A 23076-nucleotide genomic window follows, 5' to 3' on the forward strand; every position below is an offset into this window, starting at 1 on the left:
TACAATTATGCATTCAACATGCTTGCACAATCTCATACATTAAAAGAGGCAGAGTCAAAGAGATCTTGGAGAGAAAGCAGAAACAGCTTGCCCTGTAGTCACACCCTCTTCTTCCCAGCCATTGCTCCCATTGCAAGAAGTTCTTGTTTGGTAGAGGTCTGGTTGGGTCATGCTTGCTTTCACTCAGAAGTTCAGCAGAGGCTTCCAGGCAAATAGCATCTTTCAGAATCAAGAGAAAACCCCCTTGCTCAGGCAGGAATCCTGCTGCTTTGTTTTGCTCTAAACAGGTTCAAAGTCAAGTCCTTTCTCTTTAAACCAATGCAAGCCAGGGCAAAACACACAGTGAGCCTGCAGTGGCTACAAGTGGCTAGAACATCCCAGACCTGGTGATGCTGGTGGCACAACAGCACTTGGCACTTAGCATACTGAACACACTCCAGGGCCTTCCCCTAAAAGGGCTTTTGACAAGTAAAACTTCTGGCTTCCCTCACTATTAAATTGACTAAACAAGCATATCATTACCTTAAAGCCAGCTAGAAATGGGAAATTAACTCTGACAAAAGGGACAAGAGGCTCACAGTGAAACTTTTGTGTCTTCTACCCAAAAGCAGCTCTCAGAAAGCCAGGCTTATTACAGACACAATCGACTCACAATAAAACTTTGCTATAGGGCAAGAAAACCAACAGCAGAGAAATAATTTCTCTCCGTAAAGCATCTGCTTGCTGACTTTATTGCTGTTGCCAACACGAACTGCAGAACTAAATAGTGGCAATATTTGTATGAAAAGGAGAAATGTTCAACATTGGCAATGAGAAATGGTTCTCCCCTCTTTACATCAGCCCCCACCCCCGCTCTCTGGAAAATGGACCCTCTGAAGCTCTAGCAGGAAGTGTCCAGCATTTTCTCACTCCAGGTGCCTCTCAAAGTATGGAAATACACAACAGCTCTGCACAGAAACTAAGGCAGAAGCATTTGGATGTGGGATTAAACAGGTGCCAAATCCTTTTGCAAACCCCAGGCATCCCCTTTTGCAAAGCAATGGCCACAGAGAAGCAGGAGGCTCTCCCAGCTCTGCAGCTGGAATGCCGACCAAGGACTGCTTGGTGCCTGTCCCCAGGCCTCAAGGTCATTATCCCAAAAGTGCTTTGGGGATGTTACAAGACTGTTCCACTGCACCCTGTGCAATCTCCAGCCCCAACCGTTAAATTGTACCTCCACAAATGCTCACTACAGTCTGTTCCTGATTGCACTGGCTATAGGAAAGCTCATGCTTGGGGGCCACAATGGCTTACCACCACCTGTCCCACAGCAAACAGATTGGTGCAAGGGAAGCCAAAGTCCTTCTGGCATAGACTGGGAGAGAAATATCAGCCAGACAGCAGATAGAGGGAGTCTGCAGCAGTTCCAGCCTCAGCTGGCCCATCTGAAACACCTCAACAGGTTCATCTCTGAGGAGGCGATTTCTGTGTGATGCCGGATAGGCACAGTGAGAGGGAAGAACCACCCACATGTAATGCTCTGCACCAATACAAGCCATCTACTTTTCTGAATTCAGAGTTGTTTTTTTTTTTACAAGCATGTTATTCACATCTAAATTCCACACAGGTGTTGCTCATGCCTTCTGCCCCCATGATGTCCTCTGGACCCACTGCAGATGAGGAGTCTAGGAAAGACTTTTTGTATTCACACACACTGTTCTCTGCTTAGATTTAGCAAAAAGCTGCCAGTGTGGTGGTATTAATACATATACAGACCACAAGGTTTAGAGCTCGCTGGGTATACTTTGATCAATGAAATGCCTCTTCCCTGGGTCTGCAGCTGCTTTATAATAGGTATTTGATAGGATCTAAACAAGCCCAGGGAAGTTTATCCAATCCTAATCTGCTACCAATGGTCTCTGCTGTCTGTGTTATAACAGAGTAAACCTGCAGTCAGGTAAAGCAGATGAGAAAGAAAGAAATAAAACTAGTTTAAGTCTGTCTAGATTGCAGAGCACATCAGGTAATTCCTGTTGTATCACATGTGGCTTTAAGGGAAAGGGAAAAGAATTGCTACAACAACAAAAAAAGAACAAGCTGGGTGCCCTCATACATGCTTATTCACATGCACATAATATATAATGCATACTCCTAAATGGGGTATTCCCTTGCCAAATCTCTGATGTAATTTGAAGTATTTCAGCACCTAAAAGCACAGGTCACATGACACAGCCAAATCCAGCTTGTGCAAAACAGCACAGACCCCACCGACTTCTAAGCAGCTATGCAAATACGTGGAACCTTTTCCCATATAGTTATATCTCCCCCTTCCACCTGATGTGTAAGGAACACAGCAGCCAGTAACAAAGAAAAGCAGAATACAGACCCCTTGACTTAAAAGAACTATTGGTAATTCCATGCAACTCGCTAACTTTCTGCACGTAAGCCAGAAACAAGTCAGCAAAGCATTTGCAGCAAGATCAGTGGTTTGGAAAATTTGGTCAACTCATACAATCACACTTTGTAAATGAGAAGAGTCTGAAATGGCAAGGGAGTCTCTCCAGTGCTCTCCAGGGGGAGGAGCAGCAGCATGAAGCATAATGAAGCTCAAATAATTGAATCCCTTTTTTTGTTTTTAAATTCCACTTTTCGAGTTTGTTCATGAAGAATATCAATCCAAAACAGAGGCCCAATTTATAATGCCAAGCGTAAATGCAACAGTGAGACTGGCTCTTGATAAAGTTTTGGCTTTTGAAAAACTCCTGCTTGGATTAGCCTGACCATTTGTATAAAAGGAACGAATAAGGCTGTTCTCTTTTCTCACATTATCCTCCCTTGCTGTTTCAAAGCAGGTGTGAAAAACTGACACACGTACAAATAGCGTATCTGAGCCAGCCAGGGAGAGCGAGTACAACCATACCTTTTTGCTGCTTTTCACCAGTTGTGCCTCTAACTGAATTACTGAATCACAAAGAGAGTAAGGGAGGAAAAGGCAACATTGCCGCTTTCAGGTCTCTTTTGTATCATGCTGCAAAACCTTGTAGCAGAGGCCTTAGCTTTTACTGGCATGCCAACAGTGAACACACAGAAATTCTGACTAAAATTTTGTTACTGAGATTAAACACATGGCTTTTAAAGAAGGATGCTAATAAAAGCACACTTTTTTGTGCACGTGTGTGTGTCCTTCTTAGCCAATGCCACACTCCTTGCCCTCTCCATCTCCTTGCCCTCTTTACAGCCACGAGCCATTCCCAAACTTCCTCCAATTTCAAAGAGTTCTGGTTCAGGTTACCAGTCATTTACCCTTAGTAATGCTTTATGGTCCTAGTACCACTACATAGTATTCTTAAAGCAATCTTTTTTAAAAATAAAAGGGTAAGACTGAAGACAAATTCCTTAATTCTGAAGAAATTCCTTTAGTTCTGAAGAAAACTGCTTGAAGGCCTGCCTTTCTTCCTCCTGCCATTGCAGACATTTTCAGCTGGCAGGGCTGGTTTTCAGCTATAGAAATGTCTCCAGATAACTGAACTGAATATTTTTTATGATGAGTACTACCTCCATCATACAAATGCTTGTCATTTTTTTAATACAGAACCTACTTGCACATAAATATGCTGTGTTCAAATGCTTTATGACTATTTACTGCTTGCTATAAAAGCAGACGGGCTCAGAAGACTGCCATGCCTTCACACAGCAGGGCAGAGACCGTAAAGCCTTGGTTCACCTTATTTTGTTGAGAGAGAGAGAGAAAGAAGGAAACAATTATGTGGGTTTATTCAGTAAGAAAGGGCAGAAAGGCTCTTCGTTTTGTTGCCACAACAATGGCATTTGAAAAAGTAATAATATAAAAAAACCCTCCTAAAATTGGCAGCTCACAGAATATTACACAAAAATCAAACAGCAAAAGAATTCACTGAAATTAGAGCCGAGGTGCAGCTTTTCTCTGCACACCCAAGTTTTGCAACCTAATGTTTCTAAAGACAGACACCAGTGTCACTGAGCTGTGAACTCCAACATATGTGGCTTTATGGGGAGAAAGGTGTAACATTCAAGGTCCTTTCACAGCTTTGGAAAAGCTCTCTGCCATTCAGTAAATGCCACACTCCCAAAAGCCTCACTGATGGTATATTACAGAAACCAGCAAGCCTGAAATAACTGTGATATCCTTCAACACTTAACATCATACAAACTTAACTGTACAATCAAGCTTTCCCTTCATCTCCTTGACTGTTTCCCTGCCCTCTGCAAATAAAACCATTGCCTCTTGGGTGTTCTGCATCCCATCCTGTCTGATCCTTTCATCCTACCTGCATCTTCCTTACAGCACTGCTCACTCCCCCTCCTCTGTTCAGAAAGGAGGTAAAAAACAAAAAGGGGAGGGGGGGTGCACAAAACCCATTCAAACTTTCAAATCATATCTATTTGCCTTAATAATAATAAAAAAAAATCATATTCACCCTTCCTCTTTCTGGACATCAGCAATTCCTAAAACTCTGATCACACCCTTCGTATGAATTATCTTCACCAATGATTTTAACAGAAGTCCACCAAAGATGGACGTTTACTTGTCATTATTCTTAAAATCCCTTTGCCCTGTACATGACAATCTTCACCGGAATCCTCTGTGTCACATATTTACAGAACATTGCCTGTCAAAATTACAAAGGAAGCCAATCAAAGCTGACAGCATATGTTCTGAAAAACGGCAGCATTTGTTACAAACCAAACTGGAAAGCCAAAAGGTTGTCAAGCAAATGCAAAAGGTGAAACTGCTGCTCTTCATAATGATTCACATATGATGTAAGGGAATGCTAACCCTAAACCAGGCATTTCTGGGAACTGAGAGTCATCAGCCCACAGCAGCTGGCCAGTGCTACATTGTGATAAAGCACTTCTCTACAGAGCCCCTTGCTCTACCCAAAAGGCTGTTCACAGATAGCTGCATAACTCAACAGAGATGTTCTGCCGACAGTCTGGTCATGCTATATAACCTGCTGGTTTGGCACTTGATGGGTGAGTGTGCTTGTGATAAAAATCCTCAGATCCCTCTTTTCTTGCTCTGCAAGTTTCTCTACTTCTAACAGTTTCAATCTGTCTAAATTTATCTGGTAGAAAACTGTTCAACGTGAAGGTCAGGAAAGCAAAGAGGTAAATCAATCTAAGCCTGAAGGATCAACACATCCACACCTTCCCGCACGCTACACCCTTCTTGACTTACGCTGTAACTCTAGCTTTTATAATTGAAAACAAATTACCTTACTTCTATCAAAGCTCCTTTTCTATTAATCGTTCACCTGGCTAAATTCAAGTTACTCTGCTTATACAGTAAAGAAATTATGTGTGTTATAACACCATCTCCCTGCTAAACTAACTGCTCACTGACAAAGTAGGCATCTGCCACTTGGCTGTAAGACACCTGGTTGCTTGGGATAAGCAAAAGAGGTTAAAAAATGCTGGCCACAGCTGCTTGTCTGTTCTGAAGCTTCTGTCTCAGGTCTTGCAATTATTTCCACTAGCTGACATAATTACAGTGGATGCAAAGGTTAACCCCATGCCTACTTGAAGACCTCAGTATCCCAAGACATTACATCTCCAGTAAACAACGACTTCAGTTGTGTCATTCTAATAAAATGTCTGAAATAATTGCAGCACGTGATGGGACAAGGCAGCAATGAACATGTGTCATCAAGACTGTTGGCAGAATACAATAATAACTAAACAAGTAAAGGGATAGAGAACGCTGCAGAATTAGAAGCAATTTCCCTTATCAGCTTTTTCTAGTAGGATTCCCTCAGGGACTTGGAGAAATTAAAAACTGTGATCGTGCTTGTGAAAAACAGAGGTAAGAACATGGATATCCCTGGCTGACATTTTCAACATCCAACCTATTGGGTTTTGGAAGGGTTCAATTCTGGATCCTTTTCTCAAGCAAGCAGGTAATAGCACAAGCTGTCTCGGTAAGGGTTTCAGAGTGTAAACAAGAAAACACAGATTTGCCAACAACAGTATTACAGCAGAGAAGGAAGCCCAGATGTATCTTGATGCTAAATGGAAAGATCGCAGGAAAGGAAAGTCTCAGACCCACTGCTCCAATAATATTTCTACTACAGTCCACAAAGAGCTCTCCAAGTCGTTTTGTGAAAATGAAATACCGCTGTTGTCTTGTGGGTTGTTTGGTTTGTGTTTTTTTGGTTTTAAACAGAATGTTTATGAAATGTTTTTGAATTGTTATTGCTCATTGCGGGATGATGCATTTTCCTGCAGAGCAGTACGAGATGTGTTTATTCAGGAGAGGCAGAGGGTGCACACACTGCCATGCAGTACGGTATCACAGCAGTTACCGACCCCGGCTCCCTGGCTCTGCACTACAGACACTGGCAGTAACTTAGCTGAGGGCCATGAAGCCTGATGTAGGGCAAACGATGATGTGTAAGGGTACCACAGGATAGAAATACACCTCGCTCCTGAATCTTTCAACAGATAAGCAACAGAGAGCAGGAATTTTAGTGTTGTTGAACCCTACTTCAAGTTCACAGCTCTCATGGAGGCAATGTTGCTTCTAAGTCGGTCAGCCTTGCACCAAAACAACTGCAATAGCAGGATTCCTTTAAAGTACAAGAAAACTAAGGGAAGAAATGCATTTTCCACACGTATTCCTTATTAACCAGAAGGGATCCATGCTTAGTTCTGAAGTTTCAGAGGCACTTGCTAAATAATTAGATGAAGCTTTGTGTGATGACAGATTTCTCCAGGAGACCAGCCTGATCACTGCAACAGCAGCCCCAGGTCTTCATCACAGCATGACGATACAAGCAGGCATAACGGCAGAATATCACAAACATGACAGCACTACTCCAAATGTCCAGTGACTACAATCATCAGTGTGTTTTTATTACCTTTGTATTGACCAGCCTTTAAACAGCTTCCCAAGAACAAATGAATGAAAATAAGGCCCGTACACCACATGCAAGATTTGTATTATTGCAGCCATCTGGGGAAGGGAAAAGATAGAAAGATAAAATAGAAGGTGTAGAAATGAGAACTCAGCTCTCTTGATTCCTGCCCTGATATCTCATATACAAGGCTGTTCTGCTCTCAAATAGCTGTAGCTACAGGCTGCTTCAGCATGAAATGGCTGTCTCCATCACTCCCTTAGCTGGGTAAAGATGTGCACAACACAAACTTAAGGGAGTAAGTTCAAGCCCTAAAATCCTTTTGCCAATGAAGATTGTGCAAGCCTAAGATAACACTGTGTTGCAGTTTTCAGCCTGCTATTAGCTGGCTGGGAGCTGAATGGGAAAGAAGCTAGTTAAACTGACAGAGATGATGCCTAACATTGATTTTTCAATTGATTTCACTAAATTGTTGTCCACACAAACCCCAGTATGGACATTTCTGAATTGGTTAAAATTGGCTTATAATGATTTAGTTCATGTTGACTCTTTATTTACTCAGGTTGTGGCCACAGTAGGAAAAAAAAAAGAAAAAAGAAAAAGTGTTCTTTGAGTCAGAAAACAGCAACATGTCCTGTGAAACGTCTTAACAAGAACAAAGTTGTTCAATATATGTTTTTATCAACATCAAGGTTTACGGATTTGTCAAAGACAAGATGTAAAGCCACGGGAATGCTCACGTAATTGCAAAAGACTCAGACTGTATTTTAAAGAAAATAACCCATTTCATCTTGAAGTTACTTCTCAGCTGAGGCAGGGATGCCAAATGTGTGCACTCACAGCTGTTTGCTTCAGTTAGTCCATTTTATTCTGTATATGCTAGATAATCAGTGCTTGCGCTGGCAGCTATCACACTCAGATGAAGGACAGGTGCTTCTTCAAATACCTTCACTTTGTTTCCAAGTGCTCAACCACCAGGAGACGCTTACGCTGACTTAATATGCAATGACTGCTTTGAACAGCAGCCACCCTGTAACACACAGAAGTCCAGTTATATCATAACATAACACCAAAGCCAACTTTACAACTCACTTCCAGAGTTAGGACAGCCGCCAGGAAAGAGCTGTTGGCTCATGTCAGGCTACACAGGAACCTCGGTGCCAACACTAGGCTCCAAACAACCCCAGCACGGGAACAGCACCTTGACTGTTCACTAGTGGAAGGTGGCTCAAGAACCGCAGGTCTACCTTTGAGTCCTACAGCAGCATAAACCAATTTCATAAGAGTTGTGGAGCACCAGGAGAGGACTGCACGCCAATGTAAACTGGCTTAAGCAGAACCCCACCTTCACTGGAATCAGGGCATGTCTGGAGCCAGAACATCCGCATTCCTCATGGGAAGATTTAAAGGCAGATGATTGTGGATCAGTGTGAGTTTATTAACTGATAGACATGCTCTGTGCTGACAATTGTATTGAAAAAGAAAAAAACAGGCACTTGCCCTTTGACAGCAGTTAAACCTTTACAAACCTAGCTCTTGACACAGGCCCAAACATCTGAATTTGCTCATTTCTTTTTGACTTTGAAATACCCTCTATACAGATGTATTTGCCTTCATAATTGCAGATGCGAAATTAAAATCTTCTTCCCCTTCCCTGGACAATCACATTTTTCTCTTCTGCACAGTTTATAGGAGCTCACTCTTTGATATTTTTTTTAATAACTTGTGTTGTGTCTGGCGCTTTGGGGAGTGCCTACGACAGAAAGCACTTTATTACTTCTCTGTTTGAGTTCACTGCAGAGGGCTCACCAGGCCCTATCACTGAAAGGGTGAATCTAGGCAGCAATTTAATCAAGCAGTGATTGAAAAATTAAAGGTAGCGGTGATTAATATGGATTTAGGACTTCTTTTGTTTGAATGGGTTTTAGCTAGAGAACACGGCGGTTCGGTGGGGAGTTTTCCCCTCTGAAACAGAAAGGAGGGTGAGAGGGGGAACACAAAGGAAACCTCTAGGCAGATCATTTGCCTCCTCTTCATATTTAAATAAAAGCCAAGGAAAGAGGCTACACAGTGTATATTATTATCCTTTGGTAAATACCTGTGTGTAATTTCAGCAATTGCAAGCACACCTCTGTGTATGAGCAACGATCCAGCTATAGAAACTTGGCTTGCACCAGCCCTAGGAGGGAAAAATTCCACCCAAGACACAAACAAACCTTGAGATTTAATCATCAGCCTGGCTTATTAAGAAATAGGTACTTTTTAGTAACTAGGAGAGCATACTCTAAACATACATGGAGAAAGGGTGTTTTACATTTAAGACAGAGGGACTAAAACCTTTGAAAGCTGATAACAAACAATGAAGGACTAACCTGCTACACAGACAAATTGAATCTGAAGGTCCAGTGTAGAAGCTGTGTTCATGTCTCTGGTTAGAGGAAAAGGGACTTACACATATATATACACACACATGTACTTATATCTCCCTTGCAGAAATTTGGGTATGCATTCACTGCTCCCTTGCACATTCCGCAACCTTTTACAACAGTGAAGGAAGTGGAACATGCCACCATGGTTTGCAGCAGATTTCAAATCAAGTCTTTACATGGTAAAATGTCTCCATCAGTCAACCTAGCTAGGGTTATAGGGATGACAGTACTTTCATCAAACCTTTTTGTATTGCCCCCATTTGCAAGTTACTACTGTTAATTTATAGAGTAAATTCATACTAAAGCTGGCTCCAAGTTACTCTAACTTCCTGTAAACACCTTTATGCATGCACTGACTTCAACTTAAACAGTCTACAGCACTTCGGATCATCTGAGAAATAAGTACAAGTCAAGATAACAACAGCGATGCAAAATCTGGTTCTGCTTGATTATGAATACTTAAAAAAAAAGAAAGAAAGAAAGAAAGAAAAGTCTTAGCCAAACTGACCAAGTTGCATACGATACTGGCCTTAAGTTCTTTGCCAGCAACAAATAATTCCTGCCTAGGCATCTTTGCGAAAAAAGTCACACACCTCATCTTCCATAAAGTGTTGAAAAAATGAAAAGAAAACACAAAAAAAGCACAGGCAAACAAAGAAGATTATTTGCAAACAAAGAAGCCTTGTCTGAATGAGGATTACCAGAGCTTGCACTTCAGCTAATAGACTTATTTTTCCCAAAAGACTTCTTTTTCCCTTTTCCTTTTTTCATGCTTGGCCAGAGTAGGTGATTCACATTTTCCCCAGATGTCTCTTGTCCTAGCATGCAGAAAACATCTTCATAAGAAGTTGCTTCAGCAGAAATCTAAAGCCTATATTCTAAGCACTTAGATTAACAAAAAGAAAGGTTACCTATAAAATGGCTTCAGAGAAGTATGTTTGTATGCCACTTCAGATCATATTTGCTAACCACCACATACAATTGCCTTGTTCCCAAAGGATTCGTATAATTTAAGTATGGGGTGCCTGAAAGAGAGTGCTGGAAGTTGGATACCCAGTAATTCAATCCCACATGCCCCTGGGCACAAACATAATTGTATTATAAAGTAGCTCTGCCAAAAATGAAAACAATTAAAGCACAATACATATTTTACTGCTTACAGTTAAGAGTGGTTTCATTTTTCATGCTTATTCATACCACTAAACACAAAATAGAACAATTCAATGAACCCTGCTTGGAAATACAGTAATGAGATACTGCAACGTCATGTGTGTACCAGAGACATTAGATAGTCAGAATCAAAGCTTTGCCAGTTCTGGCAAGAAAGCTCTAATTTGTTCAGTCCTTTTTAACCATTTTGTAAAACTGTTAAATCAACATTTTTACCACTGAGCATACCTATGAATTTAAACTCTGCACGAGCCCAGACAAGGGGAAAGAACTCCGAGTGTGCTGCAGTTTCTCCTCTCTTCTGCATCTGAGTGTCCTATGAGAGGCTGAAGTAAAGCAAAATCTGTTTGTGCTGCTCATGGCTGAGGTTAGTCAGAACAATAACCCCAAAATACAAGACTTAAATACACAACTTCATCACATAAAGGATCCTGACAGAGACTGGGAAGACAAAGCCAAGGCAAACACAGTCACCATTTAAAGAATAAAAGGTATAAAGAACAATGTATGGTAGAGCAGCAGAGAAACGCGTATCGCAGCAACGTCCAGGATTCCTACTGAGACCTTTAGTCCAAGGAAGTCTCATAAGCCAATGTTTTTCAGAGTAGCCTCAGATTCTGTCAAGTATCAAATGCTTTCCAGTTTTGTAAATGCCAGGCACTTTAGCTGATGCCCAGGAGAGGCTCCACGTGATCAGCATCTCTTAAAGTCTTGGGAAATGTCTGCCTCCTAATGCAAGACACTTCTGAAAATGCTGAACTGTACTTCTCTGAGTGTCAGTGAGTATGAAAATATTCTCCCACCACGAAAAGAGTAGCATACAGCTACCTTGCTGTTTGCAAAGCTTTTGAAAGGGCAGAATAATCCACACTATATTAAAAAACCAAAATCATTACTGCTACCTACATGCCTCACAGCAGTACAGCCCACTTCCAACACCTCTAGGGACTGCCTCTTCCTAAAAGGAATGAATATTCAAAATAATGAATGGCCAAAAAAGAAACCTAAAGAGAGCAATGGAAGACACAGATCTGGTTGAAAAAGAACCACAAAGAGTTACAAGGAAATCCAAGTTCCTACTACTGCCACTACCAAAGAAGTAGCTGCCTCATTAATATGCAGTGGCAACTCGCCAACAAGTGTAGAAATTTCTTTTGCTGCTGAATCACAAAGGCTTGACGAACTTATAGGGCACTTCATTTCCTGGCAGATTGAACCAGTTACCTACAGAGTATTGCCATCACAGCTTCTAACACACAGTAACTCTGCAAGTCTACTGTCATGCACAGCAACAGACTTCACATTAAAGCAGTGCAGAGTATTATCCTTTTATTTTTCTGCAGTCAACCTTTACCCTTAATGAGATTATTTTTTTTAACCACTGCTTCCTTTTTCTCTTTCCACCTTTGCTCCGCAGGACAGCGAGCACAGGCAGCACACATCGCCTGATACGATGCTTTCAGTGTCAGTCTTACTGTCCCATTACATGGCAGAGTTTAATGTGCACACGCTGGGTCTGTCAACCTAGCAGTGACTCCACTGCTCTTCAGCACAGCTCTGCCAAGCAGCCTGCGGGCCTGATGTGTCCTCTCTCCTTTCTCTGTGCTTTGCTCAAAACGGGTCTTCTGGTCCCCACCCCCAAATACCCTTTCTCAGCCCCCTAGGGCTCAAAGGGGGAGCCATGTTATTTGTTCTCAGCCCAGCAGTCTGCATTACTGCTTCAGTATGAAAAACTACAGCTACGGTATGGTGTAAATTGTTACTATCACTCCCTTCCTCTCATAAAGCAGCCACTGCCAATACCAGACTGCTGTGCTTCATGCATAATTCATCAGGTTCCTTAATGTGCAAAGCTCTCCTCTGCAGCTCTTTCCTCTGCACTAAAGTTATCTGTGGGAAAAAAAGCGTCTGTCCAGCCCCTGCTTGAAATATTAAGAGACACCTGAATTTTAAAGTATCTCTTGGCTTCTTTAATTCACCATAAAAACATAAGCATCAGCAATATCCCTACAACGGCAAGGTCCAGGATGAGACAGAGCCAGAGAAGGTCACAGGGATGTAAGACTGAGCTCTGCCATAGGAAATACAGCTGTGGCTGTACTGCCTGGCACTTGATACTGTTAAAAAACAATCCTTCATAAAAGCCCTAAGCCTGAAAGCTTTTGCTGTCAAGATACACAGGGCAAAGGAGAGAGCAATGCACTACTGGCAGCATGCTCTGTGTTTTTCCAAAGGCTCCAGCAGAAAAATATTGTCATGCAGAGGTACTGCATGACAGTACTGTGCACATAAAAGACCCCCATGAACTTTTAACTATTTTTAGCCTTTGGTAGTCTCAGATTGCTTTTGGACACTTGCTAACCACCCATGCAGCCAACTGACCATTTCTGACTGCCTCCTTCTAACTTGCCTGTTCTACTCAAGCCAAACAGCACATGATCTTCATGCCCACCCTCACACGCAAACAGCCTTCCCATTCCCTTCAACAGCAAAAGCCTGGAGCTTCCTCCCATTCTTCATCTAACACCTCTTCCACATCTCCCCTTCAAACGCATTTCCCCCAAAATCCCTAAATATTTTGTCTCCTCCCAGTTGCTGCAGAAAATTTGAGGCTGTGGGATGACATGGATGGGACAGCTATGCTAAACCCTCTCTGACCCCTACCCCATGCCCTTAAATTTCCATCGCTCCAGGATCAGCATGTAATACATTAAACTATTTAGCATTCTATTATTCACCATAAATGATACTGCACACATCTTACCAGCACTGCAGTTCGGGCTGCTGGCAGAAAGGCATTCCTGGCTGGGATCTATGGCCTCAGGTACGCAGGTGGACAGACCAGCTGCTAATACCAGTCTCTTTCAGCCGCTAAAAGCTAGTAGTGCCGACACCACTCTGTAAACATGAGGCTCACATACACCCATTGACACTGCCTTCACATGCCACCCTGTTGCAGAGGCAAGACCAACAGTCAAAGACAACTCCTGCTGGAGATCCATGGATCAGAAACCACTAGCAATTGAGAGAGTAAAGGTGTACACAGAGTGAAGGACTGCATAAATCACACCAGGGCTTCCATTCCTCCCTGATTCAACGAATAATGACTCAAAACTGGCGCGCTTTCAGCTGCACACACCTCCCAACGACTCTTCTCCAGTCTCTTAATCTGCCCTGGTTCAACCTGCCCCCACCCCTTCCTTTGTAATTGTAAAGCTAGGTCATTTTGGCTTACATCTAATAGGGACAGGTTTGTTGATGCCAGCTGAAGGCAAGAAGCAAGGCTCTTCAAAGCTAAGGCAATTTCTCAGTTTCTGCCTGTTGTTAAACAGTCCTCTTCACATTTTTCCTGCAGCAAATAACTGTAAGAAATGTTCACACAACAACAGGGTGGGGAAAAAAAAACAACACCAAGATGAAAGAGTAACATGACATCTATTTCTACAGCAGTGAAACAATTACCAACTAATAAGAACTAAACAAACCAAGCAGGACGCAAACACAAGGAAACATTTTATAATAAAGCTTCCTGCTCACTGAAGTGGCAAAGAGATGCATGGCTATTTCCCTTTAGAACTGTAAAAAATATATATATATATACTTACAGCAGGCTGTAAAAGAGTTCACTGGTTTGTAAAGTTTTGGTTTTCTACTAATACTTCTAATTCAGGCCATAGCTGCAGTTTAGTTTGATATCCAGAAGTGCACTGAATGCCAGAGCTTTCTGCCTTCTCCCCTCCACGGCAATGCAACAAATTCAAGTGGGAGAGGGCAGACAGGAGCCTAATGAACAGCAAGACCTCCAACTGCTGTAACGAGCCATGATGAGACACAGCTGCTTCAAGGCAGAGAACAGCTGTGGGGTTGTGCTACTTCTGAGAGAAGTGAATTTTTGCTTTTTATCTTGCTCAAACCATACTGATAATATACATATAACATACATAACCAAGAAAGAACCTCCAGTCAAAACTCCACTTGACAAGAGATTTCAAAAACAGTGATGGTGGCAGAAGTCACCACCAGATAGACGGTACAAAGTGCCCACTGTGCCTGTTAATACAGTATAACCCCCTCAATACCCTGTATGCAGTTACATTGTGCAATTCAGCAAAACTAACTTCCAGTGCAACAATGCAGGCACAGGAAGTCTGCTACACACTGCTACAGCATTTCAATCAGGCTAACAGACCCAGTTTTTTAGGAAACAAAGTTACCCAGAAGAAGTATATTACTACCACAACCATGCTACTTCCCGTGCCTCAGGCTTGAAGAAATCTAAGCATTATACTAGGCAGACATGACCTTTCTGCATGGCTACAGCAACGTCTCTTCCTTTTCCAAACAGCTAAATCTCATACCATACAAACGAGCACTGGACTTTCCCTTTTTCTGTGGTTTATTTCCGTCCAGGGCTTCTTCTCCCCTTTCCACAAGGAATGGGAAGCCCAGAAACCATGTACTAAGCACCAATGGTCCTACTCACCTCTTGTAATCTTCCTAATTGCTTTTACTCCTCCCCTTCTTATATTTTTCCTTGCACAGTTCCTCTCAGTCTGTAGCTCCAGAAACAACACCTCCAGCTTTCTCCTGGCATGTTCCTCCTCTTTGGCAGTTTGCAGCCCTAGTTCTCATCAGCTAACTGGTTCCAGCTGGGGGGCTAGCAAAGCCCATCCTTGACCATTTATGGTTCACCACGCTCTCTATACTCAATAAGCCCAGCAGAGAAGACAAAACTGGGATTTGGTTCATCTTATTACAAATAAGAGAAAGGAAACCTTCAGAGACTTGGACCATACTTACACAGTTATAACCCATCACCAGCCTAAAACCCACATGAAATAGTGCAGTACTCTGTTTTAAGCTGACAAGAATGGTCTAGACCACAAGTGTTATGAGGAGTAGTTGAGGAAACTGGGGTTATTTAGCCTGGAGTAAAAGGAGGTTCAGTGGAGACCTTAATTACTCTCTACAACTACCTGAAAGGAAGTTGTAGCAAGGTGGGTGTCGGTCGCTTTTCCCAAGTAACCAACAACAAGAGAAAATAGCCTCAAGTTGAACCAGAGGAGGTTTAGATTTAATATTAGAAAAATTTCTTCACCAAAAAGGTTGTCAAGCACTGGAACAGGCTGCCCAGGGAAGTGGTTGAGCCACCATCCCTGGAGGTATCTAAAAGATGTGCAGATGTGGTATGTAGGGAGATGGCTTAGTGGTGGACTTGGCAGTGTTAGGTTGATGGTTGGACTTAATGATCTTAAGGGCTTTTTCTAACCTAAATAATTCTATGATTCTATGAAAGTCATATACCCGTGCATGAGGTGCAGCGATGTTGGAGAGGCTGGCCTGACCACACAGGCTTGGGAATGAGCAGATAGGAAGAGCCTGATCCTTTGGACCCATGGAGCTTTGCTCAGTTAGTGAGCATGAAAAGTTGATTTCTTTTGCTGCCAGCCATCCTGCACCTGAAAGATGGGGATGCCACCTAGAAACATCTGCAGGTGAGAATGTATATTGCTTTACAGACAGACTGTCTAAGCCTGGGACTGGCTCTAGGCTGAGCATATGGTCCCCATAACATACATAAGAGCCAGCTACTGCCCAGAGGAAGGAAGGTGACTTAAGCCAGAATAAGAAAGCTGCAATGCCACCGAGTGATTTTGTGCCCTGTGGAGGTAGAGTTCATTTTAGGCAATTATATCATATATTCCCTACCAACTGTTCTCCTCAATGGTGATGGGCTGCAGTCCATTCTAATAAAGACAATGAAAGTGATCTGGACACTGGTGTGATTCCAGGAATAAATTCCCACCTCCCGAAAGACTGGAACAGTCTAGCAAAGAAGGGCATCACACAGCACATATGGCATGCCAGGAGGGGAGAGCTGGAGCCAATCTATTGCATCACCTATGGAAGAAAAAAGAAAAGGAGCACGAAAAAAGGAAGAAACAGCTTGTTAGAAAGATGCAAGACAACAATTCATGTTGTTTAGGATGACCTATTGGGCAGTGTAGGTATGACGAAAGCAGTGTCTTTGTGCCACCTCTTTTCCTTAAAAAAAGTCAAGAAACAGTAAGAAAAGTTACCTGTTTTGCAAGCCTGATAAGTTGTTTCAGGCATAGACTGAAATAGAGATACTTGTCTGATTCTTCAGAGGGGTTACATCTCTACTGCTAATGGATGCTAAGTTACACTCATTGCACCTCTATTCAAATCAGAATTCATAAGGTCAGATAAGGTTCCAGATCTCCATAGTTCTACTGGCCTCCACCAGGCATTAAGAAAGTTATATCAACACGCACCATGTGAGAATTTGGCTTTGCCTGAGCATATATGTGCAGGTGAAAATAAAAGGAGATGATACATTTGAAACTAGTAGATGCCTGACAGATGTATTAACTTGCTTTGCTGGGAATTGGCTGATCTCCTTTTCTACTGTGTCTGATCTCTGTAATGCCAGGGGAGCAGCAAGTGTGCACAGAGATCATACTAGGCTTAGATGCAGGAGGAAATCAATACCCACACCCTGCCCTGGCCAGCCACGGAGAGCCGTGAGAGGCAACGTGTCATTCAGCAGGTGAGTGTCCGCAGGGCTCCGGAGCCAGTGCTCACCTTGGACCGGAGCTCACTTTCACCAGCTGTGATGCAATCACGGGACACCTTGCTCATATTTGCTTTCCTGAGCCATTCTGTGCCCTTACGTGGCCAGTGTTCAGAATTTAATTCTCTACATCATTCTCTTCTACTTATATATATAGGTCCCATTCCTACAGCCCTGCAATCACATGGGAAACAAGGCTTTGGATCTGAGTTTTATCTAAATTTAACCTATTCTGAAAAAGGGCCTTAGCAAGCACTACATTTTTTTTCCCCCTGATTTTCCTTTGCATTTCCAGGTTTACATAAAGGTGCCTCAGTGGAAACTTGAATTGAGTTCTCTGTTTCTAAATCCTGACTTATAAAATTCAGTGCTGCTTAATTCGTGTGCCTTTTTCCCATATCCCCCAGTCTCAGTGTTTTTCTTTACAAAACCCTGTCATAGAAAAAGAATACATTCACCCAGATCATGCCGAGTTCTCCGAGGTTGGTACTAAGTCCTAAGGGAGACTAGCTTGTTCATTTCTTTTTGCCAAGTGTAAGTTACATTAAATATGCTGGACCCGTGCAGGTTTCTGCTAAGATGCCTCTGGAAAACTGAAATTCATTTGTCTTTTAAATGGCTGGAAATATTCATAAGTATAAATCATTCCCCCTTCCTCACTCACCCCACAAACTTCATATATTATATAAACATATGGATATTAAAATTATACGTAACTTGTAAAGTAAGTGCTATCTGCCTTTGAGACATTGGGCAGGTAAATTACAGCCTCAGAGTCTAAGGAAAAGATTTGGGGACCATTTGATATATGGTGCCATGAACATCAAAAGCAGAATAAATTAAAGCTGAGGTAATTTTAAAAGTTGAATACTCTCCAATTCCTCTGCAAGAAAGTCAGATGGAACAAGGGCACTGGAACAGAGTGTCCCAGTGGGAACTGAAAGCAGAAAAGGCTTGGACACAGAATCTGCATTTAGTTTATTATTTTGTTGGTACTTAAACTGTCTATCTAACTTGGCTTTCTGCCTCCTTAAATTAAAACGGTACAATTTTACAACCTTAGTGCTTTGCCCTGTCTCTAGAGATCTCTTGTAAACATTTACACCCTTCTGAGATCTAACAGAACACAGAAACATGGGGCCTGCAGCTTTTTAAGGTGACAATGATAACAGAAAAGGAAAAAGCAGTGCTTTGGTAATACTGATCTTGCCTTTTGTTAAACTCTTAACATTTCCAAATAACTGCCAAAACTAATTGAATGTCTTTAACATATAATGTATTGGCAGTTTTATATACATCCATATGCAATCGAGTCTGTACCAGTGCTGTGTGTAGGGTGCTGAGTTGCCGTGATGCAAACAGGATGGCACTCAAGTTCCGAGAGCCCTGGCCATCAAGCAGCCCTCCCACAATGCCCACTGCAGGGCACAACTGGGCAGCACCCCTTCCAGTAGCATGGGCACTGCTGGGACCTAACTGGTCCTGGAGCACTGCACACCATTTTGAATTTCTCTGTCCTCACTTGGTCTGCTTGACACTTAACCCTGCGCACTCCCAATAGCTTTGCTGACTTTTGTGTTTTGAGTTGCAGTCCATGTGCTCAGGGGAATTACTGAGCATAAGGTCAAAGCTGTTTCGCTTTTTCCAGCATAAGTGCCTTTATCCCTTTCCACCTTGCCCTTTCGTACTTCCACGTGGCAGAAGGCAGGGATGCAGATAAGGATTAACTTGTATTTAATGTGTGAAAAGATCCAAAGCCTTCTCTTTATAGACAGTTCTGCAAAAAGACCAAAAGGCTTCTAAATGAAAAAAAGGCAGGTTTTGCTGAAGTATAGAATAGAACATATAAATTCAAGAACCTAAAAACCCAAAAACAAACTATTGCAGAGAGAAGAGAAATGAAAACGGGTTATAACCGATACTCCCATCACCCATGGTCTCCTTACAAATGGGTCCTTGCCCCCAAGCTTTATTCCTGTCATCAGTCACTTTCTGCAGCAAACTATGCCCACACCTTAAGAAGTCCTTAAGGAACATGGTTCTTAAGTTTTATCTGTCCCCTGAGTGGCTGCTCTCAGCTCCATGTGGTGACACTCCCACCTCCCACATGTAATGTCTCTGAAAGTCCCCTCCCTTGCTCCTTCTCAGCTGGTGTCCAGGGAAGGTGTGATTTCCCTCTCTTGCCTGAGGGGTTGCCCTAACTCAACCACGCCACTTACAAGAACACAGGCAAAATACTTGCGACTGAACAGGTCAACACACAGCCTGTCACAAAGCATGTTCACCAGGCTGTTATCCTGGGAAATTAATAGGAAGTCTTGACTGCTTCTTTCAAACTGTCAAGAGTGTACTGTGCAGCCGTCAGCATTCAGGGGTCTTTTTTTGCAAATAGAAATACAACAAAAATCCAAATAAATGCAACCCGTGGGATCTGAATATGTTGTCATCCAATGTCTTTGTATTTAATGATGTGGTATAGCCTATGACAACTTTTATTTCCCCAGTGAGCGCTGCCTGGACCTCATCACCATGACCTTCTCCATTGGTTTAATAGCTCTGCAATTTATGGCAGTAATAGATCGTGCTGCTGGCAACCAATGTGGAAACTCGTAACTATTATCTGCAGAGCATGTATGGATACAAGGAAATTACAGCCACAGTTTTAAAAGACCGAAGCAATGACAGACTGCATTTTTGAGCCCCCCTAGCAGTACTGCGGGCCTGTTTGGGATGCACATGTTTCTTTCAGGCTTGGAAAGTCTCACTTTTTCTATGGCTCCATTATTTGGTGCCTAGAAATCAGGAGCCCAGTGCCCTACTACCAGGTATCCTGCACCAGTGTTGCTGATAGGCTCTGCTGAATAGCTACATCCAGCATATGGAAGCCACTGCACAGAATGTGACAGCTGTAGCCAGCAGCCAGGTGTGACTTCATGGGACTCAAAATGCAACCTCACATTGAAACCTTCCTCTTCTCATGAGGCCAAGGAGCAGAGGAGTAAGTTGCCTTTCTTGTGTGCCTCAGCATGCAAGAAGCCCTACATGGGGCAATAAAGAAAGTAGAGAAGCCTTTTCTGTGGAAATGATGATGTTACTTCATTGTGATTGGTTTTGCAAGCTACATGGCACCTTTGATACAAGAAAGCACTTAAGCAGGGGTAAGGGTCTGCACAGAAGTGGTAAGAGAAACAGGTGAGAATGCTTAAATCACAGCAGTATCTTAATTCTGAATTGCCAGGGGAGGAAAAGGAGGACTATTAAGCATAGTGCTAAGCTCGATGATACAAGGAAACCCTATTGCCTGACCAGGTGAGAAAATCTGTTGACTTTAGATATGATATTTTCTCAGTGGCAAAGCAGTATGTAATACTCCGAATAGGTTAGCATATATAATCCAAAACCACTTTTCTCCCCATCTGCAGGTTCAGTGAAGCTTGTAAAGGATTCCATATAAGTAATTTTAAATATTCATGCAGTGCTCATCAACCATGCATCCCAGTAAACCTACAAGGACAACCTTGGGCTTTCTAGGCAATTCCTTTACAAAAATAGTACTTTTGCATGTAAACGTTTGCCTGCGTGCTGCAATGACAGCATATGCTGCTGCTTGCAACATTAAACATTATTCAAAGGAACAACGTTCACGCTATTAACACAACAGCACACAAACTATGAAACGCCTTATCCACTCTCCTAGAGCCAAGTGGAATCCAGTAGTCTGTTATCCCCTTCCCTGAAGTGTCTTGTCAAACAACATCATTTTAATACCATCTCCCCCTTCTGCTTATCACATCCAAATAATACTCTGCAACGACATTCCCTGATCCTTAACAAGACTTATTTTGTCAAGTCTGCATCTTCTGCTGAGAGCTGGAGATGCCAACATTGTCCTGCATCTTATCTCTAGTGCCTTGCTATAGAGAGAAAAGTATTTTCCTTAGGGATAAAATTACCTATTCTCAGCCTGACAGTAACAGCTATCACTGTACTGCATTGAGTAAATTACATCAACTTGAACTAGACAAGAGATGTATCTCAAAATACGAAAAAAAGCACCCACCTCTTCAGCTTTTTTTTTTTTTTTTTTTCAAAATCCATTTTCCCCACATCACACTGGGAACACACTGGAAGCAAACAGAAAATGACTGCAACAGGGCATCAGCTAAAAACTGTAATTTGGATCTTCTCCTTTGCATAGGACCTGCTACTAGATATTAGCTATCCAGAAGTTATTCCAACCCAAAGAGTTCAGTCTTGTATGTCTGAAATTTTTAATTTTCATTTTATCTTGATGTGTCTTAACCATTTTGTTGCTCATTTCTTTTCCATGAGGTCTGGTCAATCTGTGGCCCAATCTGAAGCTCACTGAAGCCTGTCTCATGATATTAGAAGACCATCACGTGATGATAAGCAGTGGGAAGGAAACAGCCCATGCAATGCAATACATGGAATTATTTTACTGAACTGTCTGTCCACATACAAAATACAAAACAAAAAAATCTAGCAGCGTGTTTCATATATTTCACCTCTTCAACTATACAAAAAATAATTCTTCTCGATTTCTATTGTTAGTATCAGATAATTTGTAAGTTATTTGTAAAGATTAGATAATAAACCCACTAACATCAGAAAAAACAAGTATTTAGAACAAGTATTTCAAATTGAGAGAAACCGCTACTAGCAAGAAGACTTCAGAGAGATCTGAATATCTCTTTTGGCTCTCAGGTTCTATTTTTCTACCTTTCTCAGTCTTGCATAATGAGATTTGAAGGTGCATTTGGTATTAACTGCTCTTTAAGGTCTTACCTGCAGGTGAAAATCTGCTCTTGAGACAGATATTACCGATGTTTAATTCATTGTTGAGGAAAAGGAGCCACGTGTTTTGTGAACCTCTGAAAGTATATGTATAATGCCTCTCATTTCCAATAGGTCAAGTTAAAAACAGTAAGGGTGCATGGTTTTCTGTGCATCTACAAAAAGACTTTTCTTCTACAAGCATTGAAAATAATGTCCTTTCTTTCCTCACTAGCCCCATACTTGAAGAAGAATAGAGAAAAGTACTAATGATAGTAATTTTAAAAAATGAATGTTTACTCATTCAACCAAAATTAATAAGTATGCTCCATACAAACAGGCACATTAACGACAAGGGCTATTTTGTCTAAATATTCTGCTTCTAGTAGAACCACACTCGATTTAATAAGCTCTGCTTCAAAACAAGGGACTGCCAAGGGTCAGCCAAGCTCACTCCTGAGCAAACTATAAATGATCTGAATAAATGAGATTAAAGTTTACTCTTAAAGCAAGCAAAAGAAATGAGATACCAGCACCGTCCAACTCCATTCAATCTTCCATCAAGTATGAAGAACTTCATCTCAGGCACAGGATGTGTTTGAGCACTTCAGAATTGTTTTCTATTATTTAAAAAGATGTTATTTCAGAGTTTTTGGTTTGGTTATAATATCAGTTGTTCCAATAACCACAAACTTCAGTTAATTTATTTTGCTAATAACCCCATCCCTTTCAGTATGACATACTGGGCCTGGTACTTATCTCTACTACATTACTGAACTTGTTGTGGCAAAAAAGCAAAGGGAATAATTAAAGTTTACATAAAATACTGTAATGAAGGAAGGAAAAAACCCATGCTTCACTTTATTCCTTCCCTAAAATGGAAATTGAGATTGCCTTACTGCTTTGTTTCACACCCTCATTGCTAATGACTCGGCCTGCACAGATTTGGCAACAATCTTAATGAATTAGCAGTCTATACCTACACCAAACTGGAACTGAGAGGAGGGGTGTGCAAAGACATAAAATATAGCTGTTCCGGGATATTTTCAATATTACAGTATTATGGCAGCAAGGGAAAGTTCTGTAAAATGTAATAGACCATTATCACTGACTTACCAAGGAATGATTTTCAGAGACAAATCGTAATATACCTTTTGCAAACTCCTGCCACTGCCGAACCAAGTCTCTAGGATCTGTGATGAATTACTTGTGCTTG

General features: G+C 41.8%; 1 protein-coding gene across 7 annotated transcripts in view; it reads right to left on the bottom strand.

The window, feature by feature from the left end:
* The window catches only part of TSPAN4 (tetraspanin 4), a 442443-nt gene that overhangs the window by 98314 nt on the left and 321053 nt on the right, over window positions 1-23076 (bottom strand). The window contains exon 1 of one of the 7 annotated variants that reach the window (XM_040608037.1): window positions 22391-22461. The exons of the other annotated variants lie outside the window; for them this stretch is intronic. The gene's annotated coding sequence lies outside the window, so the exon portion shown is untranslated. Of the gene's footprint in view, window positions 1-22390; window positions 22462-23076 lie in introns of those variants that run through there. 7 annotated transcript variants of the gene reach the window in all.

Source organism: Falco naumanni, chromosome 10 (genome assembly GCF_017639655.2).
Source record: "Falco naumanni isolate bFalNau1 chromosome 10, bFalNau1.pat, whole genome shotgun sequence".
NCBI classification, from domain to species: domain Eukaryota; kingdom Metazoa; phylum Chordata; class Aves; order Falconiformes; family Falconidae; genus Falco; species Falco naumanni.